The sequence below is a fragment of the Alosa sapidissima genome, chromosome 12 (genome assembly GCF_018492685.1).
Source record: "Alosa sapidissima isolate fAloSap1 chromosome 12, fAloSap1.pri, whole genome shotgun sequence".
Lineage (NCBI taxonomy): Eukaryota > Metazoa > Chordata > Actinopteri > Clupeiformes > Clupeidae > Alosa > Alosa sapidissima.
This window is the reverse complement of record NC_055968.1, coordinates 9,561,519-9,575,591: the sequence shown is the minus strand read 5'-3', so window position 1 is coordinate 9,575,591 and position 14,073 is coordinate 9,561,519. Positions and strand designations below refer to the sequence as shown.

The following is a 14,073-nucleotide window of genomic DNA, read 5'->3' as shown; positions in this document are numbered from 1 at the left end:
TGCAGCTGCTACCCCGATGAGATCTAATCTGAGTGCGTCTGAGCTCTGTCTTATATGCTCCTGGGGGCCTGGGAGGCGTTCCTATCACCAGGAACGTCATCAGGCCCCTTCTAGCCAATCAGAACGTTTTGGGACCTGAGATATTGGTGGAAAACCCTTCTCATTTGCACATTAAAAAATGTGTGTTGCTAGGCAGAATACATATAGCCAGGTTCTATGTGTAAGCTGTTGCCAGGCAGGGTATGTTTCGTTTGGTTCTATGTGTCACTTCAACTTTGGTTTCACTTCCTCTCTCTGGAAAGTCCCTGCATCTCCTCTTCTGCTAGCCCCTTCTATTTATGCCCTTCTGGTAAGTACCTTTCTCTCCCAGGCCCTGTCTTGTTTACTTTCACTCTTAGTCTCTGACAGTTCAGTCCCATGACTTCCAGTAAATGTTGCATAACAGTTGCACAAACAACCTTCTTCTGATAAATGGAATAATTTCTAATAAACCAATACATACAAGCATGATGCCTTAATAAAATCACCACATATTCCCCCCCTTTGAGGCTAAATTAGCCTCACTATGTAGCGAAAGCATTATTTAAACATAGGAGCGTGTCGTAATCTCATATATCGTCATGACAACTCGGGCTGTACGCACATGAGCAAGTTACAGAGGAATAGTGCCTATTACTTAAAACCTTAAACCTTATGAACCTTAAACTAACAAGATATACGTCGGCATAACTGCCCTCATGTGAGTAAATAATAACACTAATAATCAAAAAACCCTGGACGCCCAGATCAAGTGAGAGAGACCAATTCCTTGTTATGAACAAATGGCTAGGACCCGAGACGGATTTGTCCCCAAAGCGGACTAATGCGCTAGTCACTTTGAACATAAAATGAAATTTCATGCAACGGCCATTGGTGCCAAATTGGAGTTACGTAACAATGTCATGATCCTTTTCGTCACTTACCCATCCACCTTCCAGATATGGCTCTCTTAGCAAACCCTGTACTACAATCACACTCTGTCTTAAGTATAAATGTTGTATATATGGCCCCTTCTGGCCTTTGTGCATCACTCCCCTTTGTTACTCGCACCGTCACCCCCCTTCTCCTCCGGATTCCTCCGGGCATTCACACTAGCGTGAGAACGGGTGGGCGCGCTGGCCGCAAGGGCGCTTCACCGAGGGGACGGGCCGCTATGCTCTGCCTTAGGTTGCCCCTGCTGGCCAATAGGGTCGTACCCGTCCTTGAGCACTGACCGCGCCACACACCTACCACACCACTGGGCGGGCCAGGTCCGACGCACGGTAAGTTGGGGCGTGGTGAGCACTTCTAGTAGCAGTTTTACACCATTTACGAGGCTCAATGTATCTCCACACTTCATTGGTAGACTTCCGAGGGCCCTGGCATTTAAAACGAGACATTGAGAACTTTGAAAAAGCACTGGTAGTTTACTTACAAGACGATTTATACAGACAGTATCTTCTCGAAGTTTAGCGTTTGCAGCCATCTTGAATTTAGTCACGATAAGTCGAGCGATGAGTAAGAATGAACAGGTATGATAAGGGATCATATTCGAAAAATAATTAAGTGGAAATGCATGGATTCCAGTTTTTCTTCCAGTAGCAGCAACTGGAATACATGCATTTCCACTGAATTATTTTTGGAATCTGATCCCTTGATCTATTGTCAGTTTTGGCCTTACTGCTGAGCACACATAACAGCCTCCTTCTGGGTTTACTGTCTTTGCTGTGTATTTGGCCCATTGCATCCATGAATTGTCCTCCCAGGCGCTCAGAGCACCAGTTGATCTCCTTTTCCTATTCTTGGTTTGAGTCCCATTAGTCCGGCCCTTTGACAGGGTCTCGGGAAGCGTACTTGTACTATTTACATTTTTGCTCTTATTTTTTTCTTGAGTCATTGCATTGTGCAGTACCGGGATGTACTCGTTACTTCCCGATGCTTCTGGTTCTGGTGTGGACATATCATCTCCTGATCCTCCTATGTACAGAATATATGGCGATGCTTCTTCTTCCGGCCTCGGCGTTTCTTCGGCATCACTTCCTGTGAGGTCGGGTGTGGCCGCGGCATGAGAGTGGGCTGCAGGGTCGGCTGGTGGATCACCGCTGGTTGAGGCTGCGGCAGGTCTGGATACCTGTGGCCGGTTGCACAAAGCACCTTAAGTTTTTTCCCTTAAGTATGACCCTTAAGACTTAATTTCTCCTTAGGTAAGGGATTTACTTAAGGGTGTCACAGAATACCTTAAAATGTTTCCTTAGTTAAACGTCAAGGGATTTACTGCACTGAAAGGGATTTTCCGGCACGAAAATTCTATAGTTTCCACAGAGATTGTTCAACAGCTGTAGCCTACAGCTAACTGCCTTTGCCGCGATGCCGTTAGTTAACCCACTGAACACAGTAGAGCTTAATGATCTTACCTTAATAATATTCGCGGAAATTATCCAGGTAGCAAGTAAAGCATGTTATATACATGAACTGAACAATACTAGTTGGCAAGTTGGAGATGATCCTGACTGTCATCAGTGCACCAACGTTTTGCCTAGCGAACCGAACCGAAGCTCATAGGCTAACAAGACATCCACATGAATTGTTAACGTTAGCCTACAGAAACCACACAATAACAATACGGCATGTTTCTGATAGGCCTATTTGACAGAGGAAGCGTATTAACAGAGGTTTTATTTTGAATTGTCAAAAGTAGTTAATAAACTTCATTCATCAGCATCAATTCAGTTAATAATATGGTTAAGGTAGAGTCAGATGTCCCTTAGGTTTTCCCCCTTAGTTTGACTTCTAAGGTCGTTTGTGCAACAGTTTAAGAGATTTCTTACAAGATAAGGACAAACCCTTAAATACTAAGGGAAAATGTTAAGGAAACCTTAAGGAGAAAACTTAAGGGTGTTTGTGCAACCGTTTTTATTTTAAGGGACCCTTAAATCAGATTTTAATGGAAAAACTTAACTTAAGGTGCTTTGTGCAACCGGCCACTCGGATTCGGGAGTGGCTTCCACCTCGGGTGGACGTCGCCTTCCCCTCCTCGAGCCTGGTTCGGCCCCAGCATCACCAGCACCTGTAGGCACAGATAGGGGAGGGAGAACAGCAGGCACCCCAGGTACATTGCGCCCAGGGCCAACAGTAGGAGCCGGCAGTATCCTCCGCCTCATACTCCTACGCGTACTTGGTCCTCCCCTGTGTTCCCCACCACCATCATCCTCCTCGGGGGAGTCTGGTGGGGGTCCTGGCGGGCTTTGGTCCCTGTCATAGTCCTCCGACTCCTCTGGACCTCTCGCTCCTTCTGGTGGCACCGCCCTGTAACAAGAGTTAAGGTGATACCACAAATCTGATCCTTCCACTCTTACCGCCCTGGGGGTAGCCTGGTCACTCTGTAGGGCCCCTCTGCCCTGGGGTCGAGACACAATCTTTTAAACACCCTCAGGTACACCCAGTCTCCCACTTGGATCGGTCCTGGCTCGGTCCTCCGCTCCCGCGCTCTCTCTCTTCTCTTCTGCTCCTTGAAAACTGCCCTGTGAACTTGAGAAAACTGTTTAATATAACTGCTCACTTCCTGCTCTAGAATTTCCAGCGCGGGTCTCTGATCCCCTCTGAACCGTGGCGTGGGCATTGCCCGCCCCGTCACCATTTCGTGCGGGGTCAGATGCGTGGTTTGATTCTTTTCACAACGCATTTTCATCAGCGCGATTGGTAGCGCGTCAACACAATTTAGGTTTGGTAAATTTGGATCGTCGTGCGCGCTTTGGACGAAGGTTGGTAAACACAACCGAACCGAGTCTTGATGCACAGCGCCTGTGCAATTTTTTTCCACGTGTTGGCCGTGAACGCTCGGCCATTGTCGCTGCTGACTATTTCCGGAATTCCAAACCTGGGTATCACTTCCCTTGCTAGGAAATGAATCACTATTTTCTCGTCCTGCCCTCGGACGGGGGCTTGGACAGGCTTCTACCCATCGTGAGTAGCGACATATTATCACCAGTACGTGTTTGTACGTGTTCACCGTTCGACCCATGTCAATGTAGTCCATTACCAGGTGTTTGAACGGTCCCTCCGGGAGCGGCACGTGTCCCAGGGGCCGTGGTCCTATGCCTATTGTTATGTTGTTTTTGTAATTGTGTGTGGCACAGGTGTGGCAATTTCTTAGCACGTGATTAATGCGATCTTGAAAGTATGGGGCCCAGAACCCTTTGTCAAGTATCTGCCGCTTGACCTCCTGGCGCTGTCTGTGTGTACAGTTGCGTCCTGTCCTTCCGCTAAAGAGCATGCTGCTGTCAGCGCCTTCAATTCAGCTAGTTGCGCTGAACATGGTTGTGTGCACGGCTCACTCATAACTGTCACAAAACCTCTCTCTCTGTCTCTCCTCTTTTTCACGGGCTCGTTCTCTTTCCTGGTCTGGGGAGTGTCGGGGTTCGCCTTCTTCCATTCTTGGGCTGCCGGCATCCGCCCTGTTGCTCTCTCCCTCCAGCCCCTGGGGGCCGTTTGTGGGAAATTCACTCGTTTGCCAATGCCCTTGTCTGGCTACATGCCAGTCACTCACCACCTCTTCCTCTGTTCCCCTCACAACATCTCCCTCTCCAGCCCATCCTTTTTCTTCATTTGGCTCTGCATTTTCCAGAAGGTATTCTGGGAGCGTCGTCCTGGTGGGGGATGATGGTGGCGATGGTCGTGCGGACGCCGGCTGAGGTGTTGATAGTCTTGGCTGGGGGTTGGCCTGTTCCCATCTAATTCTCTTTATTTCTTTCAGCACCTCTGCGCAGGTCCCTTCCAGTGTGATTCCCTTCACCACTAGTGGGGCCTGCACTGCCAGGTGCACCGTTGGGGCCTGTGGTCCATACACTGGTGCTTGTATTGCCAGTGCCCGTGGGTCTCTTTCTTCCAAGCGTTGGATTATCTCCCGCACGTTGTCTTCTCCTCGTGGCACTTCCGATTATAGTTTGTCCTTTTCCCTATATGGGGGAGGACGTAGCTCCTCCATGGGTGGAGCTCCTGGCTCTGATGTTTCGGTCAGGGTATCCAGCTCTCTTCTTGTGGGCTGTAATTGGGGGCACTTTTCTGTAATGGGCGTCGTGGGTGGCGTGTCATTCTGGTCAGCCCTTTGCTTTTTCTTCTTCTCAGATATTTTAGCGAAGGCCTCCAGAGTGTTCAATTCCTTCTCTATTTTTTCCTGCCTCCGCGTGCTTTTGTCATAGCCTTTGTAATTCATAATTTTCTCCCTCATTTGAGCAATTATTGTCGGGTTGAGTGACCCCTCTTTCGGCCACGCTGTGTGGTCTCCTTTGTATCTTAAGAACCATTTGTGGTTGATGCTTTTTATGTCCTTTTCAGCGATGGCATTTTCCTTTATTACCTCCTCCAGGGGTGTCATTACTCTGGTCGCCATTCTTTTTAGAGGTCGTCGTCTTCGGTGAAATAGAAATTTTTATCACCGTATATGAGCCTGTAGTCTCTCTCTTCTTCTTCTCCTATGTCCTCCCGGTCAGTGCAGAACATAAGATAGTCCTCCTCGTAGCGCCTTTCTCTTTCCCTTTGGAGCCTGTTCTGGTCCTTTTCTTCCCAGTCCTGGCGAAGGTCGCTTACCGTATATAACACTGCGTCTCTCACGTATCCCCAATCTTCAATGACGGCAGGGAGCTCGCCTCTTCCTTCTTCAAATACCTCCCGTTTGTCGTTTGCAGCACTTACTCTCCACCCACTATTTTCGTGTTCAGCGACCTTTATTGTCTACGTCTCCTTTATTTCCGGATTGTTTGGTGTCGCCGCTTCCCGCAGCTTGGGGCTGTGGTTCCTCCTACGCCTCTTCCTGTAAGGTGTGGGGATTCCACTCGGCTACCAAGTGGACTGCTGCGAGGTCTATATCACTTCGGTTCTGGCACCTGTAGGGGAACCTGTGTCTACCCAAGTACCCTGTGTACTCCTGATTTTCTCGGTCCCTTACGCTTATTTCCCAGTCGTGTTCGTGGATATCTATGGTCCAGATCACGTTTTGTTGTTGATGTTCCATATACTCTCAAAGCCCTTTCTGGACCTACCTAATGGGTTCCTGAGCCTTTTGCTTAATCTGATGCGTCGCTATCGTCACTCCTTGTGTCCATAGGCGTTCCTAACTCTAACGGGTAAGCTTTCCCTATCAGGTATTCTACTCTCTCTAACAGTTCCGTGTAACTGTGGCACCTACAGTGGGTCCCAGTTAAAAATTGACACTTCATTCACGATCATGGTGAATGGTGAAATGTAAGTACAACTGCAGCCGCTTGGGGCAGCATAGTCCGCTGTGGAGTTCCACGGTCGAACCAGACGGCGCATTCGACAGCAAGGGCTGTGATTGGCCGAGTTTTCAGTGCGTTTCTCTGTGTTTTTAGCAGCCCCTGCAACATGCTAGTCCACTGTAGCCTAAGCCTTGTACATAATGTTAAACATAGTTTTGGATTCAGTGGCAAGATTTCTTGATTGTACAGTGTCTGTCTCTCAGTAATGTTTTAAAATGAGAGCTTCGTCAGCTGGCAGTAGGCTACTTTGTCGGTAGTCATGAGAAGTTCGCTTGCTAACAGAACATAAATATGCTGCCCAGAAACCTTGTGAATAGTTCTGATATTTTTTACTACACTAACGAGGTTGAAATATAGACTTTGCCTACAGCATCTCCTTAACAGTAATGTTAACAAAATGACAGCATACATATGACAAAGAAAAACGAATTCGGTCACTCAAGACTGTGCCACAGCAACCAGTGTAGGCTACAGTCCTACCCAATAGGCCTACTCGAAGCAGATAGCGTTGTCTGACAGTCGAGTGGGTTAATGCACGTATTTCCAGAACAGGTCTGCAACTTTCAGGTAGTTCTGAGTTCGAATCTAGGCAGGAGCAGAGCCATATAAAGGCCTAGGCCTATTGTTATCATTTTTTGCAAGGTGTTGCTCCTGGCAATACTTGTTTATAAGACGTTTGGTGATTAATTGATAGCTGTTTTTGGGACACGTTAAAAGTTCTTTATAATGACCGCATCCGGGGAGTAAAACGACTGTTACGCGCTGTTACAACTGTAGGCTACAATGATTGCAATACAAAAATATGCGTGTGTTAGTTTAGTTAGTTTTGTGATGTTTTGCACTTTTGCCTCATGTGTTTTCAGGTTTGAGGGCTTTTTTGGCAAGATTGACCTTGGTTAGACTCTGCATATGTTATTTCTCCGTATGGAAAATAAAGTCAATTTTCGACACACGTCTGTTATTAGTTCAATAACAAGTGTTGCTTGTTAAAACATGTGACTAGTGAAACTCAAATTTTCTTTATTCTTTAGTAAAAGGTGCAGAACATTATTAAACTTTGACTAACGTTTCGATGTTCGTTAGTCAAAAACATCGACACATCGAAATGTTAGTCAAAGTTTAATAATGTTCTGCACCTTTTACTGAAGAATAAAGAAAATTAAGAAGACATCTGAGCTGCACCGGCGTCTCTCCTCTCTAAAATATCTGTCCTGGCCTGGTTGCAACGGATAGTGGCCAAACGACAGAAGCGCGGAGAACCCTCCTTTGTCTACCAAAAAGTGTTACTTTGTGCCCCGCGCTCCCCCACTGCTTGTGAAAGAAGGGGATGGGGGCTTAACGTGAAAAAGCTTAATGTCACAAAACGGCAACGAGTCGTTTTAGGCTACAGGCCTTCATAATGGTAGGCTACAGGAAGTGGGGGGAGGGTATGACCAGAGCCGTCATCTATCGTCTTTCCAGGCACACAGCTCGTTATAGCCTATCGACTGCCTTAACAGATAGGCTTTGCTCTTGGGTTTGGCCTTACAGCGGACTCAATGCTCTTGTTGCTTGCAGTTTGTTAAATAAAGCGATGCAGATTACATTATTTATTTCTGATTAATTGCGTATTTTGATGTATTTTGCAACATTTGCTTGTTAGGCTGGGCTTCAATGTCCTGTACAGGTCAATGTTCAACAATTGCTGGTGTAGGCCTAGGCTATTAATCAATTAGGGACTGTTCGTTAATTATTTAATTAAGGGGCTACCGAGGAGTTTTGGGAGCGTTAGTCAAAAAAGACGTGACCCTCCCTCTCCAGCAAGAATTTTTTCTATGACCCTCCAAAGTGATTGAGAAAAAAACGCATGACCCTCCCCAGTCCCAAGAATTTATTGATGCCTTAGGCTACTGGGTCAATTTGAGAGCTTGCATTCTACGACTCCTTCCTTGAAATGCCTTGAAAAGGCTGTCGTTTGCACAATTTCACAAATAATCACCGGGACCGAAACAAACCTGTCAACTTTTCCCGGGTTTATCGCGTATTTTAACTTTTTCCTCGCTGTCTTAGGAGGAGCTGCGGGACGTCGCAAGGGGATGCGAGGCCCTGTGCGAACTTGACAGATGCAAGGCCCTTTTCACTTACGTGCATGAAATCATGCGATAGCTTACTTTACACATAGCCAAGGCTACCGTCGGTGTATTTTAATAGTAGCCTAGTCTAATAAGCTACACCAGCTTGCCTTTAAGAGGGGAAATTCAATTGTATAGCCTATAACATTAGCTGAGTCACACATTTGGCCATATGGTGTTTATCATAGGCTACATCACGAAACCAAATAGTGTAACAAAGGCGAACACTTTAACGGGGAATTAATTGGGCATGAATCATTGTGCTGAACGGTATTTGTCAATGAGCAGAAACACACACATTCAAACTATTGATAAGATGTACTGGTCTGTATCTATAAGCTAACATTGGACAAATAAATGACACTGACTCGCCATATCCTGACTCAGGAAAAAAAACATTTTCTTGCTTTGCCGCAAAACTCAGCAATGAAATCATAGGCCAGTTTGCAGGTAGCCTAACGTATTTTTCATAGAAGGGAGAGCCCAGTCTCTCCTGTGACATGGAGGTGCGCAAATAGTTTTTAATAGCCTGTTCAACTTCGAAAAGCTTCGTTCACCCGATGCCAGTCACTGATCGCAATTTCAAAGTTCGGAAAGCTTCATCTTTTTAAGTTTTAAGTGCAGTGGCCCCTATCTGCCCCCTTTGGAATTATATCTCGAGCCTATTATAAGGTCCAGTGCGTTATGTCCTGGGATTCGGATGTGCTCAAAAAGAAAAGAAAAAACACTTTTTTATAGATGGTTATGAGGAGCAATGTGAGAGAGAAATTTGATGATCATTGATCGTTGTTTTGGGACGTTAAGCCTTTTCCATAGGCGTCAGTGAAGGAGATTGAAGAATGACCATTTTTTTATACGAAAATATTTCTTAACTACAAAAACTCAGTGTCTAAAAACTCAGTGTCATTCAGACTCAACCCTCTTGTTGTTTTATTATCTTTTTCGTTGTCGTTTGAACGTTGGCAAGCAGGCATGTTGCGGTTGCAATTTAAGTGAAATTTCTACAGTAGGCCTACAACATGCTGTTAGGCTGGGCTACTGTCAATGTACTTGTACAGGTAAATGTTCAACAATTGCTGGTGTACAGGTTATATAATCAATTAGCTAAATCATTTGTCCAGCTGTTTAAACATTTTTTCGTGCTACATTCAAACGCAAAAGGTGTTTTAATATATTTTTCGTTTGAACGTCGGCAAGCAGGCATGCTTTGGTTGCAATGAATGAGGATAATTGCTTTTTTTTGCATTATTTTGAATATGACTCGCTCCAGTCTCAACAGCACGTACTTTTTCCACACGCTAAGTTCTAACACACATACTGTAGGCCTATCCCCTCTCGCTTTCTCTCTCTCCATCCCTGCACACGGTGCTTTCTTAAAGGAGCTGCACCATTTTACAATTGCATCTACATTTTCATATTAGAATGTTTTGTCAAGTGTAAGCTTAAACTGCCGTGATCAATTTAAGTTCCCGTGCCCCCGCTGTGTCATGGAAGCAGTAAGTCAGTCGCATTAAAAACAGTAGTGGCACCCAAGTGACACCTTGTGGTTGTTTGTGTCAACTGCAGTTTGTGCCATTTCTGCTGAGAAAATGGGGTGCGTGATTCATGAAGGAACCCGTCCAAACTTAACGGGGACCCACTGTATATGCTCCACTCACAAGGCCCTCTCGGTTCCTTGTAAATATATACCACTTATTATCTTGCAGTCTAGTGAAAGATATATGCCACTTATTTTCTAAGTTAATTCACTACTGGTGGGCGTTGTCTTGTTTGTTCTCTCTAGATTCTTACTTTATTTTATTATTATGATTATCCTTATTTTATCAACGTTATTTTATCAGTGGGGACTTTGAGTCCTTACTTTCCTTTTCAATAATATCTCTTCACTCGAAATTACCTTTTAACCTTTTATTTTGTTTTAACAAAGTACATTTATTGGCTTTATTTTCTCTTTTATGTTATTGAAGCAAGTACAAAACTTTCATTTAAGCAAAGTTAGCAGATTACCAGTATTTTATTTAGCTAAGCAGTTATTATAGAGGCTTTGCAGCAGTACCTCCCCTTTGAATTTCCCTAATCTCTCTCAGCTCCTCTATCTATCCTTCTTGCAGCTGGGGAACCTCTCTCAAACTTGCGCTTCCTGCCTTCAGGTGGGGCGAAAAGTTGGTCAACTACTGGCCTTGTGTTCACTCCTACACACTTTCCAACCTGCTCTATCACTGCCTGCAGGGCCAAAGGGCTATGCGGGTGCCTAGTCTCGAGTGGGTTCCTCCGTACTTGTCCAAATGCTCAATGTGAACTGAATATTTATCCCTACTGTTCCCTTCCTTATTCCAGAACACTGACACTGACAAAGACTCTCTCATAAAACTGGCCAGCCTACCTCTGTCTCGGCTGACTACCTCTCTTAGCTCCTGTTCTATGTCCTGCACTGGCTGGGGCTCAATCGGGCCGTGAACCTCTTCCTGCTCTCTCTCTTGCTCCGGCTCCTGTTCTGGCTGAGGCACAGTTGAACTATAGCTTGGGCTATACTGGGGCCTTGTTGGGCTGTAACTTGTAGAGGGTGGCGATGGGCCAAGAAATGGCAGGTAGGATGCAGTACGATTTTAGGTAGGGAGTTGGAGCTCTTACTGAGTCCCATGGACCTGACTCCTGTCGCCCCTCTTCCTCAGTCCCTAAGTCGCTGTAACTTACCTCCGGTGGGGCACTAACATCACCCTCTCTAATGTCTGCTTCTATCTCTCTCACGCTACTGTTTGGAGTGAACTCTTCTACACTCTAAACCCAAACTAGTTGTCATTACTAGAAAATTGCGTGGAAACCGATTGCCATAAAACCATTCTAGTTTTTACAAAACATAAAACTAAACAGGTTTAGTTGTGTCAACTAACAACCTTATGTTGATGCTGTAGCTTACATTAGTAGTCTTTACTAAAAATCTTTAGTTCACTTAACTTATTGTTTCAGAAGTTGTATAAAATAACTAGGTTAAAATGCATGTTAAAAAACGAATTAAAATATGAACTAAGTTTTGTAGAAAGGTACCTTTATATGGCTCTGGATAGGCCTACTGTTTTTATTTTAAGATTAGGCTACTGTATTAATTTAATTGTTTTATTAAAAATTGAAGAGAAATTCATCACAATGTATAGGAATGCCTTTTATTATTGATAAAACATGAACAAACAACATTTAAACTTATAAATATTCCACATCCACTGTAGTAACTGGGTAAGACGGAAACACGGAAGTGACGTAGCCTAGTTCCCGCCTTGACGAGTGACTTGACAGATTGCAGTGCGTTTGGCAGATTGAATGGCCATTTGAATTTTGCAACACAAAAAGCGTGACCAAAGTGCAATGCAATCACGGGGGGCGTTATTTCTTTTACATTTGAATAAAATGCCTCAAAACGATGGCAAAATGTTTTGCCCAAAATAATCCAAAATCTTTTCAGGCTGGCATTGACAGTTTTGTCAAATATGTTTTTAAAATGCAATCCTACATTGCACTTTAAATATTAAATTGAAAAACGAATTGACAGTTGTCAATGATGAAACTGAATATTGAAAATTGAAATGCAAAATAAATTGCCATTTGAATTTTGAGACTGAAGTACCATGGCAAAATGGAATGCAATTCAATCCATGTTTATTCTATTTTTTAACCAAAATTATTGGAATTGATTTTAGGATTTCATTGTCACTTTGCAGATTAAAATACAATTTGTTGGATATTATTGCAAATTGCAATATTAAATTGCATAATGAATTGTCAATTGCATAATGTAATGTCTTTTTGAATTGCATATTGCAGATTGCATTCTCATATGAATAAAGCTACTCGTATGCTTCCATACACAGGAATCCGCTGGACGGCATCCCAATCAGGAAGAGGGTCTTTGATGATCTCGAAGGGGACAAGAAAGAGGACTTATATTGGATACTGTAATACCATGCATTGTAGGCTGTATACTGTACAATAAACATATTGTATGGCCCAGAACATTGTGCTTTGTTTACAGTACTGATGATGATTTCGACACCAGTAGCATCAGGTCTAAGACAGCCTGTTGTGTGTGAATCGATAAGTTCATTTTAGTGCCTATACTGTTACACATTTTGATTTGTTGTTTGTAATAAAAAAGTATATTTTATTAAACTTACAAATTGTTTGGCAAGTCTGTACATAGTTTCTCCTTGGCTGTCTTCTGTTGTGGGGACTCAGCATTCTCATTGCAGTGCATGGCTGCAAGATAAAACCTAAACCAAACAACAGAAATGTTGAAAATCACTTTTGCATGCACACACCAAGCTGTTAACTCACAGCAAAAGCATTTGCTAATATTCTAAGCCCCGCAAGATGCCACACTTGGAGCATCTGTTTGGCATGCTGCGTTTGTCATGTTGTCGTTCTTGTAATGTTCTAAAATAAGAACGTGCAAATAAATCCATTGTATTTAGACAACACAGTTTTCAACATATCGACTAGATATCATTTGAATTGATAACGTGAAGTTGTTTCCACTTGACGTCAAAAACGTATATTATGGGTGGGTTATATTACAGTTTAGCAACCAAACTATCTGTTACTCAGCTTCAGTTAGCTATCTTGCTGAGAACATAACCTGTCAGAGATCTCGACAAACATGCATAGTAAAATGTAGGTTAACATGACAACAAAGGTTTTATCCGAATGACACACAGGAAAATTAAATAGCCTTGCCAATGAACTAAATCAGTCATTCTACTTGCTAGATACACGTTAGCATACTGCTTAGCGACAAAATAATACTTACAGCATGCAGTTTTGATGACCTTACGGTCGGAACAGCCCCTCGTTTCAGTAACAGCAGCTTAGCAAATCCTGCTTAAAGGAGAATTCCGGTGTGATATTGACCTAAAGTGTATTGAAACATGATACCGAGTGTGAACGTATGTCTCATAGCCCATCTCGGCTTGTCCCCTGCACTCCAAAATCTGGCGCTAGTTAGCCGATGCTACCAACAGCTTTTTCAATAGTGGTGCTTCGGCATCGGGCTAGCCATGCAAATAAATCACTGTTTTACACCCATTTACGAGGCTCAATGTATCTCCACACTTCATTGGTAGACTTCCGAGGGCCCTGACATTTAAAACGAGACATTGAGAACTTTGAAAAAGCACTGGTAGTTTACTTACAAGACGATTTACAGACAGTATCTTCACGAAGTTTAGTGTTTGCAGCCATCTTGAATTTAGTCACGATAAGTCGAGCAACGAGTAAGAATGAACTGGTATGATAAGGGATCAGATTCCAAAAATAATTCAGTGGAAATGCATGGATTCCAGTTTCTTCCAGTAGCAGCAACTGGAATCCATGCACAACTGCTATTACACAGTTCTCAATGTCTCGTTTTAAATGTCAGGGCCCTCGGAAGTCTACCAATGAAGTGTGGAGATACATTGAGCCTCATAAATGGGTGTAAAACAGTGATTTATTTGCATGGCTAGCCCGATGCCGAAGCACCACTATTGAAAAAGCTGTTGGTAGCATCGGCTAACTAGCGCCAGATTTTGGAGTGCAGGGGACAAGCCGAGATGGGCTATGAGACATACGTTCACACTCAGTATCATGTTTCAATACACTTTAGGTCAATATCACACCGGAATTCTCCTTTAACTGTACAA

At 43.9% G+C, this 14,073-nt stretch overlaps 1 long non-coding RNA gene across 1 annotated transcript; it reads right to left on the bottom strand.

Moving 5' to 3' along the window:
- Positions 1-12,261: 12,261 nt before the first annotated feature.
- On the bottom strand, positions 12,262-13,265 carry LOC121678248. Its single transcript, XR_006021196.1, has 3 exons — positions 13,203-13,265; positions 12,571-12,666; positions 12,262-12,313 (listed from the first exon to the last, which is right to left on the bottom strand). It is a non-coding gene; the product is annotated as an uncharacterized LOC121678248 (long non-coding RNA).
- Positions 13,266-14,073: the final 808 nt, after the last annotated feature.